The 17404-nt window shown below is 36.0% G+C and overlaps 1 protein-coding gene across 31 annotated transcripts in view; it reads right to left on the bottom strand.

Moving 5' to 3' along the window:
• Window positions 1–17404, bottom strand: part of LOC148956633 (uncharacterized) — a 204917-nt gene that overhangs the window by 163788 nt on the left and 23725 nt on the right. For 18 of the 31 annotated variants that reach the window (XM_089086192.1, XM_089086180.1, XM_089086255.1 and 15 more), the window contains exon 1: window positions 16296–16554. The exons of 1 other annotated variant lie outside the window; for it this stretch is intronic. The gene's annotated coding sequence lies outside the window, so the exon portion shown is untranslated. Of the gene's footprint in view, window positions 1–16273; window positions 16556–17404 lie in introns of those variants that run through there. 12 more of the 31 variants (XM_089086300.1, XM_089086313.1, XM_089086217.1 and 9 more) reach the window with 4 other exon arrangements.

Genomic DNA, 17404 nt, shown 5'->3' with positions numbered 1-17404 from the left:
AGAAGCTTTTCAGGCTATCAATGTTAAGAAGTTTTTCAGGCTATCAATGTTAAGAAGTTTTTCAGGCTATCAATGTTAAGAAGTTTTTCAGGTTATCAATGTTAAGAAGTTTTTCAGGCTCTCAATGTTAAGAAGTTTTTCAGACTATCAATGTTAAGAAGTTTTTCAGATTCTCAATGTTAAGAAGTTTTTCAGGCTCTCAATGTTAAGAAGCTTTTCAGGCTATCAATGTTAAGAAGTTTTTCAGGCTATCAATGTTAAGAAGTTTTTCAGGCTATCAATGTTAAGAAGTTTTTCAGGCTATCAATGTTAAGAAGTTTTTCAGGCTGAATATCTGCATTTGCTTGCACATTAACAGGTAGATATACTATTCTACCCTTAAGAGCGTCAACAAGTTCTGTTCTAGGTCTCTTCAACGCAGTTACTTGCCCCTAATCTGATGATCGTAAGACAATGCATTACAAATCGAATCATTGCCATTTCAAAATTATTTAGACACTTTATACATTCCGGTGTACAGTCGATATGAAAGTCATTTAATACTGATCAGAAATTCTCCTAACTTTTAGGCATTTTCCCAGCACAGTAATCACAGACAGAGAATGAATCTATGATACTCTTTTTACAACCTTCAAAATGAATCAGGTGTTCTCTGTCGTCTTCGGTTATATCTTGTTGTAGGTGTTCTAAAATCGGGGCCAATATTACATCAAAACCTTTCCTATATGAAAGGGATCTTAGACTCTTCAATTGGCATTTTGTCTTTATCTGCTCGCAACTGTCACAATGCATTGTGGGGACTGACGTTAGCTACCTTGTCAAGGCTCTCACCAAATAAGTTTATAATTGTACTTTCATCTACAGAAACTCTCATATTGCTACCACCGTAGATGCCGTCTTGACTATTACAATAGAGTCTACTTGACACTTCTTCTAAATAATCACTTGGTTCCTTGTACGAACCCTCGACTTTTAGTAGATTAATACGTTGTATAATCTTAGATTTGATACTGCCTTATATACGCTATTAATGAAACAGTTCAAGACAGGAAATTGTGAACAATAAACCACAGTTAGCATGAAAAACCGTAAGCAAGGAACATATGTTGAAAGCCTATGTTGAAACATAGGCTGTTTTACCTGGTAGGTATCCTCAGTTTTTCAGAAGATTACAAGTTTTTGCCCTGATGAATATTTTCGTCTTATAAAAGGTTACAAATAAAAGTATTGTGCTGCCCCCTTTATAATGAGAGGAATTGCTAGGTAATTTTTCCCTATGGGTCTGACAATTTTTTTGGTAGTAGATTTGGGACATCATTAGTTAAGCAGTGTGTTAAATTAACCTTTTAAAGCTTTCAGAAATGTTTAAGAATTCATATTTAGCTGATCTCTGAAAGTTTCATTCACTTGCCTTTGAATTTTTCTTATAGCGTTAAAAAAAATGTGTCTGGAAAGAATTTGTTTATCCTGAAATGTCAAAACCTCAAAAAAGGGCAGTGAATCTGCTTAACCATATCGGACTTTAAGGGCACAGAATGCAGATGACGAGCAAGAAGAGAACGATGGCGTACACTTAACGATGTACACTTACAGTAAAAATCACACATTCGATGCGCTTGAAAAGACAATCTGATTATTTCATAACGAGTAATGAATGCTCTCATAAACATTGAGAGCCGAAGCGTAGTTCAGACTAACTATTTTAATACCACAAAACGTCAGGAGGAATTTATCTATTTAGAAGATTTGGCTGCAACTGCCAAAGGTAAAATAGGCCCAAGAGGCAGATAACATCTGGTGAAAAAACAAAGAATGTTCTTGCTAATTTGGAATGAAAACTACTGATCCTATGTATCAAGGGGTCTCTATGAGAAAAAATTCAATCGCATAACATGCATTCGTCAATATTTACACACACATTCAAACCACTTTTACACATTTTCTGCCAAAAGTGCTATTTTAGAGGAATATCTTAAATTTTGGGGGTCGAAATAGCTTGCTACTTAGATCCACATACGTTTGTTCCAGAACAGCGGCTTCAATTCCCAGAAATGAAAGGATGGGAAAAAATATTTTTCAAAATCTAGGGAGCAGGCAATTTTTGTTTTTTATATTTTGTTTTAATGATAACTTGAAAAATTAAAAATAAAATGCTCCTAAAGAAGTCCTTGGACAGGAAATTTATGGCACAGACAGCCGTAAGAAATTTATCAATGAATGAATCCCACAGGCTATATACGTTCTATGTTATGGACCAAAACCCAGTTGTGTAACAGTCATTCGCCTATGTTTACACAAGTAAAGCATTTTCAGGTCCCTTTGGCAGAAAATACTAAAGATTTTCTGCCAAAAGGACCTCACATATTTACTGAACCTAAGGCTATATAAAAACATATTTGCGATTACTAACTGTACAAAAAACGAAAGGCCGATTAAACTGAAAGGGCTTTTTCACTCCACATTAAAGAAATGCAAGCTGGAATATTGACAGAAATAATTTCCGGTGAAACTCTAAAAATTCTGAAAACTATTTAATTTAAATCATAAATTCTTACTCACTATATTCCTCAGTACACAATACTTTAAATTACCCCCCCCCCCGATAAATAAATATACAGTACACTTTACCCATTTATATTGTATTTTACAGCAGAGGTACTCTGTTCTTCGCAGCTCGAAAAGCGTTCGCCGTTGTAAAATGTGAGCATTTGCCGTTCGCTATGGTGAAATATTATGGGAAGAACATACAAAATGTATTGTACATTTATCCACCAAAAGGGGGTAGTGCGGTAGAGCAAACTAATGCACCTTTAGAAATGAGATGAGTGAATATTTATGAATTTTTTAAAGTAGCTTTCAAAATTTTCGTGGATTTCCTTTAAAAGGTTCCCAGATCTTCTAGTATTAGCTAATTCCTAATATAGAGAGCTTCAAATAGCATCGTTTCTATATATTGTAAAATAAAAACAAGCTTTTTCCGCTAAAAGTAAGGAGCAACATTAACACTTAAAACGAAAAGAAATTATTCCGTATATGAGGTGGGCTACCCCCTCCTTAATACCTTTCTCTTCTACCCAACCCTACTGAAAATTCCTCCCGGACAATTTCACCAGAAAATCTCTACCAGTTAAATGGAGTTGTCAATGAAAAAGTAAGACAAACAAAAGTAAGTTCGTATATGAACTCTGGCAAATACAAAGTGTAAAATTTTCCCTGAAAAGTTCACCCCAGATAATTCCCTCCCAATGGAAATATCCCCCCGTAAAGAATCCATCCCCAGAAAATTCACCCACAAAAAACATCTTTATACTTCCTAATAACAAATGCTATATGTAAACAATGGGCAAACTTCATAGCTTGCAGCCCTTCCCCCGGGGCTGTGGGGATCATGTTATTCCCAATGGTAGAATTATCAGAACTCTCAACTATGCTGAACAAAATGGTTATCTAAAGATTTCGGAGAAAAGGGGCGTTGGAGATGGGCTAGTTGTCCTCTAATTTTTTGTTCATATAAAAAGGGCCCTGGAACAAGTAATTTCTGTTCGAATAAGCCCTCTCCCGATCTTCTAGGACCGATCATGTCTTCGATACGATCACCCCTGGGAAGAACCAAGAAAAAAACAAAATATAAAAAACAAATAACATGCATACATGATCTTTCTTTTTGCAAAAATTCAAAATTCCCTATTTTTGCAGATGGGAGCTTGAAACCTCTACAGCATCAGGGTTCTCTGATGCGCTGAATCTGATAGTGAGATACTCAAAAGTTCCTTGACTTTTGGGGAAGTACTTACCCCTTTTTTCAAAAATCCGGCGAATTTTCTCAGGTTCGTAGCTTTTGATGGGTAAGATTAAACTTAAAGGATCTTATATGTTTGGAATCAGCACAAAGAGTCTTTCTTAATGCAAAAAGCATTCTTTTAATGTATCTATTGTTATCGAAATTCCGTTTTTAAGAGTTTCAATTACTATTGGGCCGAGTCGCCTCTTTCTTACAGTTTCGGTCTTACTAGCAGCAAAGCCGGTGATCACACAGTTCGTGGTAACGAACTGTAAGTAAGGAGCGACCCGGCTCAATGGTAACCAAAACTCTAGAAAACAGGTTTTTGATACCAATAGATACATCAAAAGAATCATATTTTAATGTTGATTTCAAATATATAATTTTCATCAAGTTTAGTCCTACCCATCAAAAGTTAAACGCCTGAAAAAATTTGGCTGATTTTCGAAAAAAGGGGGAAAGACCCCCTAAAAAATATAGAACCTTAATCAAAATCACACCATCATATTCAGCGTCTCAGAGAACCTTACTGTAGAAGTTTCAAGCTCCTATCTGCAAAAATGTGGAATTTTGTATTTTTTGCCAGAAGAAAGATCACGGATGCGTGTTTATTTGATTTTTTGTTGTTTTTTTCCAGGGGTGATCGTATCGACCCAGTGGTCCTAGAATATCGTGGGAGGGCTCATTCGAACGAAAATTAAAAGTTCTAGTGCCCTTTTTAAGTGACCAAAAGAATCTAGGCCCCCTCCCACGCTCATTTTTTCCTAAAGTCACCTGATCAAAATTTTGAGATAGCCATTTTGTTCAGCATGGTTGAAAATATGATAACTATGTCCTTCAGGAGGACTTAATCCCCCGAAGTCCCCGGGGGGGGGGCTGAAAGTTATGAACTTTACCCATTGTTAACATATAGTAATGGTTATTGGGAAGTATACAGACGTTATCAGGGGGGATTTTTTTCTGGTAGTTGGGGGTGGCTGGGTCGGGGGTTGTATGGGAGGATCTTTCCATGAAGGAAGTTTTCATGGGGGAAGGGACACTACTATAAAGGGGCGCCGGATTTCCCAGCATTATTTAAAAAAAGAAAATAAGAAATTAAATATAAAAAAAGTAAGTTTCCCAACTGAAAATAAGGAGCAACATCAAAACTTAAAACTAACAGAAAATAATACGTGTATGATTGGGTTCACCCCCTAGTCAATACCTCGCTCTTTAAGCCAAAGATTTTTTAGTACTTTCATAAGAGCTATTTATTCTAAATAACGGTCTTTGTAATTAAGGGGTCATTTTTAAAGAATTGGAACAAAATTCGAACTTTAGCTTAAAGAGCGAGGTATTGACTAAGGGTCGAGCCCTCTAATATACGTATTAAAAATATATGAATATAGAAGTTCGTTACGTAAGTTAATTCGTAAGTTACGTATATTTATTACTAATAAAAACGCTCGTAAATAAAATTAAACAAGTTTCGAGAAAGCCATTTAACCAAATAAAAGCAAAATTAATATACAAATTTTGTTTTAATTATCCATGTACGGTAGGCCAAAATCAAAACCTGCATTAATTCAAAAACGTTCAAAAATTAAATAATAAAAAACAAGTTTTTTAACTGAAAGTAAGGAACGACGTTAAAACTTAAAACGAACAGAAATTATTCCGTATATGAAAGGGGCTGTCCCCTCCTAAACGCCTCGCTCTTTACGCTAAAGTTTGACTTTCTCACAACTCGATTTTTAAAAAAAATAAAAAACTTTAGCGTAAAGAGCGAGGCGTTGAGGAGGGGACAGCCCCTTTCATATAAGGAATAATTTCTGTTCATTTTCAGTTTTAACGTCGTTCCTTACTTTCAGTTAAAAAAACAACTTGTTTTTTTTTTATTTAATAGGCATAACAAGACAAGCTTTTTCGTAGGAAAAAACCCTTTTTGTATCATCCCTAACACATGAAACTCGCACCCCACAACAAATCTTTCCTTCCAAGTTTCGATTTGACCCCCATCTAAAACAGGGTAGATACCCTAAGACTAAGCATACAATTCGTCAAGATTTAATAGTAGGCTACCTACGAAATACTAAGAAAACAAAGATTCATTAAGCAGAGGATGGCCTCGGGCATCCGGTGTGTGATGTCACACTCTGTCACAATTGCGGCACAGCTGGGGTTAACACACAGCGAATTATTTCATAGATTTCGTTGGAGGAATTTTGAGTGCTTAAAAGTGTTTGATATTCTTTTCTGCAGAAAATATGGTACTAAAGTATTTATCCCAACCCAACCCAAGAAGTGAAGTTAGGTTAATCATAATAAAATATACCAACATACGATGAAAATTTAATACTTAAGAAACAAAATTATTGAAACTACAACCAAGAATTATGGAAAGAAGGCCGCCCAGAAGGCACTAGGTTAAATACCTAACCTAATCTAGTCACCTCTATATATTAAATAAAATAAAAAAAAACAAGTTTTTTAAACTGAAAGTAAGGAGTTACATTAAAACTTAAAAGGAACAGAAATTATTTCGTATATGAAAGGGGCTGTCCCCTCCTCAACGCCTCGCTCTTTACGCTAAATTTTTTTATTGTTTTAAAAAATAAAGTTGTGAGACAGAGTCAAACTTTAGCGTAAAGAGCGAGGCGTTGAGGAGGGACAGCCCCTTTCATATACGGAATAATTTCTGTTCCTTTTAAGTTTTAATGTCGCTCCTTACTTTCAGTTTAAAAAACTTTTTTTTAATTTAATTTCTGATCGTTTTTTAGTTAATTCAGCTTTTATTTGCATCAAAATTTTAATTTTATTTTGATAAATTGATGTCTTTACAATTTAAGTTACGTAACTAACTTCTATATTCGTATATTTTTCTTCTGGCAAAAAATATAAAGTTGCAGATTTTTGCAGATATGAGCTTGAAACCTATGTAATAGGGTTTTCTGATACGCTGAATTCTGACGGTGTGATTTTCATTAAAATTCTTTTACTTGTAGGGGATGTTTCCCCCCTCTTTAAAAAATCGATTAAATTTTCTCAGGCTCGTAGCCTTTGATGATTAATACTAAATTTAATAAAATTTATATATTTAGAATCAGCATTATAAACACATTCTTTTGATACATTTATTGACATCAAAATTCCGTTTTTCAAAGTTTCGATTACTATTGAGCCGTATCGCTTGTTTTTCATTTTTTTTTTTTATTACGTATATGTTATTACGTATATGAGGGGGTTCTCCCCTTAGTCAATACCACGCTCTTCATGTTAAAAGTTAAAAAAAATTTTGATTCACAAACCCCTGAATTACAAAGGCCGTTTCATTAAAATAGATAGCTCTTTTGAAAGCACTAAAAAAAACTGTAGCGTAAAGAGCGAGGTATTGACTTGGGGGAGAACCCCCTCACATACGTTATAATTTCTGTTCGTTTTTAAGTTCTAATATTCCTTCTTACATTTCAGTTCAAAAAACTTGTTTTTTTTTATTAAATTTCTGATCTTTTTTTAAATAATGCTTGGCAATCCGGCGCCCCCTTCATAGAAAGTTCCCTCCCCCCAAAGAAACATCCTACCAAGAAATCTTCTCCGGAGTAACCCCCTTCTCTAGCCCCCCCCCCTCCAGAAAAAATCCTTCCTGAAAATGGTTGTATACTTCCCAATAACCAATAAATAATGCTGGCAAGTCCGGCGCCCCCTTCCTGGCAATTTCCCTTCCCCCACGAAAACTTCCTTCATGAACAGATCCTCCAACATAACCACCAACCCACCCTCCTCTTCCACTACCAGAAAAAAACCCTCCTAAAAACTTCTGTATACTTCCCAATAATCAATACTATATGTTAACATGGGGTAAAGTTCATAACTTTTAGCCCTCCTTCCGGGAACTTCGGGGGATTAAGTCATCCTAAAAGAAATATTTATTATATTTTCAACCATGCTGAACACAATGCTATCTCAAAATTTTGATCGGGTGACTTTGGGAAAAAAATAAGCGTGGGAGGGCGCCTAGTTGCCATCCAATTTTTTTGGTCACTTAAAAAGGGCACTAGAACTTTTAATTTCCGTTCCAATGAGCCCTCCTACTATATTCTAGGACCACTGGGTCGATACGATCACCCCTGGGAAAAAAACAAAACAAAAAACAAACAAACAAACAAATAAACACGCATCCGTGATCTTTCTTCTGGCAAAAAATGTAAAATTCCACATTTTTGTAGATAGGAGCTTGGAACCTCTACAGTAGGGTTCTCTGATACGCTGAATATGATGGTGTGATTTTCACTAAGTTTCTATAACTTTTAAGGGGTCTTTCCACCTTTTTTTGAAAATCAGCCAAAAGTTCTAAGGCGTGTAACTTTTGATGGGTAGCACTAAACTTGATGAAATTTATATATTTGAAATCATCATTTAAATTTAATTCTTTTAATATATTCATTGGTATCAAAAACCCGTTTTCTAGAGTTTCGGTTACCATTGAGCCGGGTCGCTCCTTACTTACAGTTCGTTACCACGAACTGTTTGATATTTAATAAAAATACAGCTACATCGTCATTTTTCTCAATGAGACTAAGCTAACTATAACCTACTGCAGATAGAAAACACGGTTTTTCTCAGATCATACAGATCAAACTTCTTGAGTGGGATCGGGATAATACGTAAGTACCGAAAATATTTACATAAGGGATGGACAGGGACGCAAATACTGGTAGGGAAGAAATAAAACACTGTCAGACAAAAGTAAATTTTGCCAAGATTAAGGCCAAAGAAATTGTCAGCCGCCTCGGAAAAATAAGACCAAAATCACCCCCCCCCCAATATAGGGGACACAACAAACAATCTTTGATTATGACCTTTTCTAAAATAAAAACTATTTATTTAGGCAAAAACTTTTAATCTTCTGAATATTTAAGAAATCTATCAGGTTTAAGTAGCCTATTAACCAATGTTTTTATTGCCTATACTTTTATAGGCTAACTATAATTCATTGTTCTTTTCTAGCTCTTGATTTGCACCTTTGAAAGGCCGGTGTCATTAATCACACTCATTACATTTATTGGAGGTGAAAATCTCCTTTCATTAAAAAATAGCTATATTTCAGGATAAACAATCGTTTATCAGATAGTTCTTTAACGACTTAATGAAGTATCTGAGGAAAAACGAAATCAGAAATCAGCTTCAATATCTGTTAAATTCAATTAAAAAAGCCTTCGATTCAATTCAATAAAAAAAACAAGTTTTTTGGACCGAAAGTAAGGAGCAATATTAAAAATTAAAGCGAACAGAAATTATTACGTATGTGAGGGGTCGCCCCCTCGTCAATAACTCGCTCTTTACGCAAAAGTTCGAATTTTGATCCAATTCTTTATGAATGACTCCTGAATCACAAAGGCCGTTTAATTAGAATAAATAGCTCTTTTAAAAGTACTAAAAAACTTTAGCGTAAAGAGCGAGGTATGGACGAGGGGGAGAACCCCCAAATAAACTTAATAATTTCTGTTCGTTTTAAGTTTTAATGTTGCTCTTTACTTTCAGTTGAAAAAACCTTTTTTTTAAATTTCTGATCGTTTTTTTAATAATGCTGGGAAATCCGGCTCCCCTTCCATGGAAAATTCCCTTCCCTCATGAAAAAATTCCTCCATGGAAAGATATTCCCACGTAGCCCCCCACCAAACCTCCCCCTACAGAAAAATCCTCCCTGAAAACATATGTATACTTCAGAATAACCAATATTGTATGTAAGCGATTGGCAAAATGCATACATTGAAGCCCTTCCCCTTGGGCCTTTGCGAGGTTAAGTCATCCTCAAAGACATAGTTATTAGATTTTTTCGACTATACTGAACAAAATTGTTATCTCGAAATATTGACTTTGTTCGATACAATCACCCCTAGGAAAAAAAAACAACAAAACATTCCACATTTTTTGTACATAGGAGCTTGAAACCTGTACAATAGAGTTCTCTGGTATGCTGAATCTGATGAAGTCATTTTCATTCAGATCACTTGATGTTTTGTGGGTTTCCCTCTTTTTTCAAAAATTGGGCAAATTTTCTCAGGCTCGTAACTTTTGATGGGTACGATTAAATTTGATTAATTTTACATATTTTGAATAAGCATCAAAATCTGATTTTTTTATGTATCTATTGTTATCAAGGCTCTGTTTCTTAGAGTTTTGGTTACTATTGAGCCGCATCGATCGCTCCTTACTTACAGTTCGTTACCACGAACTGTTTAACATTGAGAGTTTACGCTACAATCTTCGAAACTTTCAGATATCAGCTAAAATATTAAATATTAAATTAGCTAAAATATGTTAAATTAAATTGGGTTTTAAAGTTTTTTTAAATACACAGTTTTTTTTTTTTAAATCTTTGAAGGTTTCATTCAGAGCGCAACTACTTTCTTGAAAGCATTAAAAAGGGTGGTGTCCAAAAAATGATTACTTACCTTATTTTTGATAATAATTTAAAAAAAAAGCTAGACATTTGAAAAGTTTGCTTGGAGCATTTGATTAACTTTTAAGCTTTTACGATCATAAGGGCATTCTATAAAATAAAGGTTTATATAATGACACAAAAATACAAAAGTGTAGCCTATGTCCATTTTATATATCTGCACAGACATGGGGGAGGTCTAACAAGCCATTAAGTCGGGTAGAAGCCCCTCCCTAAGTATCTCTTCGAGGTCTTGTGCCTAAAAAGCATTTTGTTTGACAAAAGGCGCTATCATAGTTGCAGCGAAGCTGCAACCTAATAAAGATCGAACCACAACCATAGTAATCAAAAGTTTAAAAATCGTTTTGACAAAACTTCTAGTGGAAAGAAACTTACTATTTGCAGCTGATTTAGGAATGGTGAAAATTATTTCAATTACTTTTAATAATGAAATGTTATTTTGAAAACAAATTTATAGGAATTTCAAGAAAAGAGCCTGAAACCCCTGAAAAATGATCTCAGGTTGAAATGAAGAGTACAACATTGGAATCGCCATTGTCGAAAGCTCCACACCAAATATTAACAGTTCCACACCTTGAACAACAAGGAAAGTCACTTCTTGTATGGAAAACAGCGATGTGTCGAAGTTCTTTTTTTGTACACCGCTAGCGGGGCACTGGAACATCATAGAGCTGCTAAAGGACTCATGTGAAAGCTTATTTTTATATCTACGTGCTTTTTGAAAAATTGCTATCATGGAAAGAGGTTAGGTTAGGAAAATGAAACATTTAGGATGGGTCTACAGGCTAAAGTATGTCCCGGGATTTAATTTTCAGTTATCCGTTTCTTTTTCTCTGGCTTTAGTTTTGAAAATGCAATTCCTGTTATTTGAGGTGACTTTTAACCCATATAAATGTATTTTTCAAAATTTAGGAAATGTATTTGCATATCTTTAAAACCTTATAAATTGGGATTGAGCAAAGTTGTGAATCTGAAAACAATTTTGTTGTACTTCATTTAAGCAGAAGACCTATTTTGCAAGGTTTCACTTTTATAACACACGGATTTTCAAAGATCGGGTCCCTTTAGAGGGAGAAGGAGTGGAGGTGGGTACTTCAAAATACCTTCCCGGGACATAATTTAGCCTATAGACCCATCCCTGAAAGTTTCATTTTCCTAACCTAACCCCTTTCCAAGATAGCCAAAAGTAGATTTTTACCTTTTTTTGCCCAGTCAGTTCGCGAATTTATGCCCCCGAACTACAGAAAGGAAAAACAAACTTACTTTACTAAATATGTTGTACAAAATAGCAATATTTTCAGTTGAATCTTTAGCTAAGATCACTCACAAAATTCAATTGACACGTTCTGTCAACCTGCAAGGTTCAACTAAACTGCAAGACGGCCAATTAATTAAAACAATCGCTGCGTTCAATTTGATACAAATAGAAGATGAAACACAGTACAAAATTAACCCAGTTCGGAAAATTTAAGAATGGTAATGACGTGATTGATATATACTCACTCTTGTCCAACTGTCAAACTTTATTTTGACACTTTTCCGGTCTTTTGTTTCGTTTTCATTTTGTCTCAATTTAAGTTAGCCGAGGATTTAAGAAAAACATACTAAGGGTGTTAGGAGGGAGAAATGAACTTTTCCAAATTCGTGACCAACTAGATCCTTTTTCCATACCATAAAATATTAATATGACAATTTAGGAACCAATGGTATTCGAAGATCGGGAGAGGGCTCATTCAAACGTAAATTAAAAGTTCTAGTACCCTTTTTCAGTGACCAAAAATATTGGAGAGTAACTAGGCCTCCTCCCATGCCCAAAGTCATCCGATCAAAATTTTGAGATAAGACATTTGTACAGTACAGTTGAAAGGTCTAGCCATGCCTCTGGGGATGACAAGACCCGACACAGACCCCGGTGAAAAGGCAGTAAGTTACGAAATTTGCCAACCGTTTACATGTGGTATTTGCTATTGGAGAGTAAACAGACATTATTTGGGCAGGAGGAACTTTCTGCAGGGGGGGGGTGTTTCCAAGGGGAGAATTTTTTGGGGGGAGGGAAGTTTCTAGGAATGAACTTTCAGGAGGAAATTTTACATAGGGGAATTTTTCAATTTCTATACGATTTTGTTTTGTCTTACTTTCTCTATGCCAACTCAGTTTTACATACGCAGATGTTCCAAGAAAAATGTCCGGGGAAATTTTTGAAGGGGTTGGAATTGTCAGGGGGATTTTTCGACGAGGATGGATTTTCCACGAAAGAAATTCTCCATGAGGGAATTTTCCGCGGGAGAAATTCTCCACGGGGGAATTTCCGGCATGATTTGAAAATAATTGTCAATTAAATGAAAAACAAGCTTTTTATTAATGAAAGTAGGATAAGAAGAATTTTCCAGGCGGAATTGTCCAAAAGAAATTTCTGGGGAGAATTTTCAGCGAGGATGAAATTGTCCAAGGGGGGGGCGGGGGTACTTTATGAAGGAGAAGCTTTCCCTGAAGGTTTTTTTGCAGGGGAAAATTTTCATGGAAGGGGAGGGGATTTCCTGACATTGTTTTAAAAACGGTCAAAAATTAAATTAAAAAAACAAGTTTTTTCAACTGAAAGTAAGGAACAACATTAAAACTTAAAAAGAACAGAAATTATTCCTTATGTGAGGGGTGATGCCCCTCATCAATTCCCCACTCTTTACACTATTGACTGACTTTTTGTCCCAAATCTTTAAGAACAACTTCTGAAACACAAATTTAAGGAGTTTAATGAGAATAAGAAGCTTTTTTAAAATACTGAAAAAACAATTATTGTGAAGAGGGAGGTATTGAGGGGGGAGGGCAATCCCCCTTATACACGGAATAACTTCAGGTCGTTTTAAGTTTTCAATGTTGCTCCTTACTTTTTCAGTTGAATTTTTTTATTTAATTAAAGATGATTATCAATACACCAGCACGAAACTGACAAAATTATTGTGTGCATTTTTGATACGTGCATTACCATGTTACACACCTCCCAAAAAAGTTAGAGGATCTATCCACACATAAAGTCAGGCAGAAGGTCCCCACAAAAATTATTTTTGAACTTCTAACTGCAAACATGAAATTTGGTCCCTTGGAAATATCACCGCTGGCAATTCTTCCAGGTGGCGTTCTGAAAATCAGACCATGGAAAGTATTAGCTGTGACTAGGTTATTTGCTTTTTTCACAACTTGTATCCTTGATACCCCTGTGCAGGGGCGTCCCGAGGCTCATTTCATTGGGAGGGGGGCCGATCGTCGTAAATTTTTCCGAATCGCTACCAGATTTATGCCGAATTTTCTGCAGAAATCAAGAAATTTTCTAAATGTCGGGCAATTTTGCAAAATTTCGGCCAAAATTTTCGCCATCGGCGAAAATTTTACCGAATGCCAAAACGTTGGAGGGGCTGCGCGCCCCTCCCCCTACCCTCGGGATGCCCCTGCCCCTGTGCCGGCCTTTTAAGGTGAATATCCATGGTTTTGATGCAATTTTATTTTCTTATCTTAAACAATGCCCTATATGACTGCCAGGTCATGCACATTTTTGCGAAACTCCATATTTGAACTTTTCAATGAGGTTCAATGAATTTTTGTGAAGTTCTATATTTGAACTCCTAAACAAGCCAAAAAATATGGTCGTGGTACTTTGTGTAAAATTGCCATTAGTAATTAAATAAAGATAAACTGTAAACCCGTTTTAACTTCCAAATATTGTTATTTCAAAATCGAAAAAGTTAAGATGCATAAAATATGCATGGCACATATTTTGAAACATTGCAGAAATCTAAACTAAATGATGGCTCGAGATTTCATTTACGTTGTTCAATTTCTTAAAAAAAAATAGTTTTTTAGTTGCTTTTTTTTCAATATCCATTTTTAGGCTCTATGTTGACACGACTATATTATGATAATATTTTGATTATATATTTTTAGACTATATTTTGGGTGAGGTCACAGAATATACAGCCAGTAGTGTTCAGAGTAGTTTTGAGAGTTGTTGTATGGGTACTTGTTAACGGAAATTAAACGCTCATTCGATCGGAAATTAAAATTGCTAGTGCCCTTTTTAAGTGACCAAAAATATTGGAGGGCAGCCAATGGTGCGTCTGTATAAACGCACCATTCACCGATACGCAATTCCGATTTCACACTGACCTCTGCATTGGTCTGTGGCGACTCACGTAGTCCTACTCGTCGGCCCTGGACCATCACCCGTTTTAATCGGTCACTACTCAGCTTCTCAGAGCTTTCCCTCAGAAGCCACAACAGCGTGGATTTTTTTTATTGGTGTTATGGAGCCGTCAGAAGTCTTGACAAGACAAAACCTAGAATTCTTCTTGTTCGTCACAAGCTCACTAACCCAATTTTTCTCAACTTGGTGTTTCACACAGTGAGCAATCACAGGCAAATCTTAAAAGATGCCGTCACTTTCTGAGCCCGATTCAGTGTCAGTCGCGGAAGCCTTTTCCTGCTTATCGGACACAGTATTTTCCTCTGAGTCATCGTCTGAGTCACTGTCTTGAAGTGCAGAAAGACGAACATTCGGTACTTGGTGACCGAAAGCAGAAAGTACGTCGTCGGGTATCAAGGCTTTCATTATTTGCTGGCTTTCAATACGAGCTCGCCCTAGCTCGAGCTTGATTTCATCGTCTCCAGGCAAAGAAAAATTGGAACTGACAGACAGAACACTAATGGATCTAACTCGCTTGGCCTTGGGCAAGGACAACTGTTCATTAGAATATTGAGCTTCAAAATCCGTTATACTTTCATATCGACGAATTCGATGTAGAAGTTGGAGGAACGAAAAGTTTATTACAGTACTGTAAGTGTTTGAGACCGCATCTTCCTAAAAATCTTCACACGGTTGGCTATTCATGTCGGAGAGTTTGAAAAGACGTTCGAGCCCAAGCCGATTGAATCGACGAATGAGAAGCACTAGGGAATGCATATTTATCTCTGGGCAATGGTAAAGGTTTCGTGGTAATAAAATTCTCGTTCAAAGCATAATGTCCACTTTTTAGGACCCAGGATCTCCAATGTCGAACGCAGTAAACAACACGACCAAGTAAAGATAACCTCTCACGAGGAGAAAGCTTGCCGTCGTAAAAAAACGCCCGTACACTTTCCATAAGCCAAACATAAAACTGTGTTCCTTCGCTTCCAGGAACACGCTGTTTCAGGTGTTCCGGAGGCACGGAGGCACAGCCGGAGGCACGAAGGAAGGGACACCTGCGACGGTCAGTTATTAGCCCCTCGGCTTTCAGGGATGGGTATACAGACTAAAGTATATCCTGGGAAGGTATTTTGAGGTACCTGCCTCCACTCCTTCTCTCTCTAGAAGGCAGTGATGTTTGGTGACCTTTACAAATCTTTGTGTTATGAAAGTGAAACCTTGCAAAACAGATCTTCTGCTTAAAATTTTTTCAACTTCACTACTTTCCTCGATCTCAATTTATGAGGTTTCAAATATCTAAAAATATATTTCCTAAATTTAGAAAAAAAAACCATGGATAGTGACTTAAAATTTCACTCAAATACCAGAAATAAAAATTTTCATAAAAAAAAAAAAAAAAAAAAAAAAAAAAAAAAAAAAAAAAAAACTGATAACTGAAAATTAATATAAAATGTCGTTTTGTCAATATATCAATAGGTACCTGTCAAGGCAAATTTCTAAAACTTAGAAATCAGAAGGGGGGTAACATGGAAGCTAGGCAATACCTTTCCATAGTATGTTTTTGTCCCTGGAATCATTACTGAAAGTTTCATTTTCCTAACCTAACCCCTTTCCAAGATAGCAAAAATTAACTAATCTAGAACTTTACCCATAGTTTTCTTTTAATTTGATAAACATCTTGGAGCTGTCGGAACAATCTGCTGGGGATTGGCGTGCATTGCCAGGGTAACGACTATTAAATTTAAAAGAGTATAGAATAAAGAATCTTATGGCACTGCTTTTACTAAAATTTTTCCTTTAGAAGAGGTTTTCTCTTCCACTGTTACTGAATCTTGCACCAAGATCACCATTTCATATGAAGGCGTTATCCTACCTCAATTAGTAAGTCCACTCACCGACAAGAGCAGTCCGTTAATCCAAAATAAAGCACTGTTTAAAAATAAAACCTCCAATACACTTCCTTTGATAAATAAAACCCAACTGATCCAGATCACTGACTACTCAGAGCTTTGGCAATTCACCCATGGCACTAAAAATGTTCTATTTTCGTCTTTTTCTATCCTCAAATCCAGATCTATGGCTGAGAAACTAGAGAGAATCCTCTTAAAAACAAGGATTACAGGTAACCTATCAGATACGAAACATAAATATGTGATTTAATGGACAAACTAAACCAGACTGTCAAATTCTGGGTAATGTTCATTGATTCGCAGGGAGCTTGACAGAGATACAATCTTGCATTAAGAATCCACCTGAGCTTGAATTATAAATTGGTTTTCACCTTTAATATAATTTTTATTCGATTTATACACCCATTCCGCTTAAAAAAAAACGAAATGACGGCATTATACTCAAAACGATAACTACTTAAATAATAGAAATATTATAAGAAATAAAATGATACCTAGTGTACTCACTTTAATTGGGGTGTACAGGAATCAATAAGAGCCAGAGACACCACGAAAATAACAATTAAAGATTTTTAATAAGAGCCCAAGAAAGGTTAAAAATTATTGCGAATTTCATACCCTTTTGGGGTACAACATTGGAATCTAGGTTTAAAATAATTAGCCCCAGCCCAAGATATTGCTAGGTGTCTGTCGAAGCGACCTCTTTAACACCTTCCCGAAACCAGCCCCAATTCTTGCTCCAATTCTCCGATCTTTTTATCGAGCCTCTAAATCTACGGCTGTGCTTCTAGCTCCAGCTTAGGTCTACATGAATCGATCTAGTTTTTAACCCTTTATCATTATTAGCCATTTTGCCCCTTCCAGAAGAATTGCGCACACTTACTGACCGCCCGTACTTAGGGACATTGGAGAGGTCTTTCTTTTCTTTATTATTGTATTTTTCTTCTGGCAATGAGAAATAACAGCATCCTCACCTCTCCCTCCCTGTTTGCCAGGATTCAAGAAGCACAGGGGGGGGACTTTATTTTAAGGCTTATTAAGGAGGGAATGGCACGCTAAAGCACTGCCTAAATAAAGGGCGATATAGGCACAAA

Source organism: Artemia sp. Qi Xiang Cuo, chromosome 1 (genome assembly GCF_049724085.1).
Source record: "Artemia sp. Qi Xiang Cuo chromosome 1, ASM4972408v1, whole genome shotgun sequence".
Taxonomy (NCBI): domain Eukaryota; kingdom Metazoa; phylum Arthropoda; class Branchiopoda; order Anostraca; family Artemiidae; genus Artemia; species Artemia sp. Qi Xiang Cuo.
This window is presented reverse-complemented; position numbering and strand designations above follow the sequence as displayed.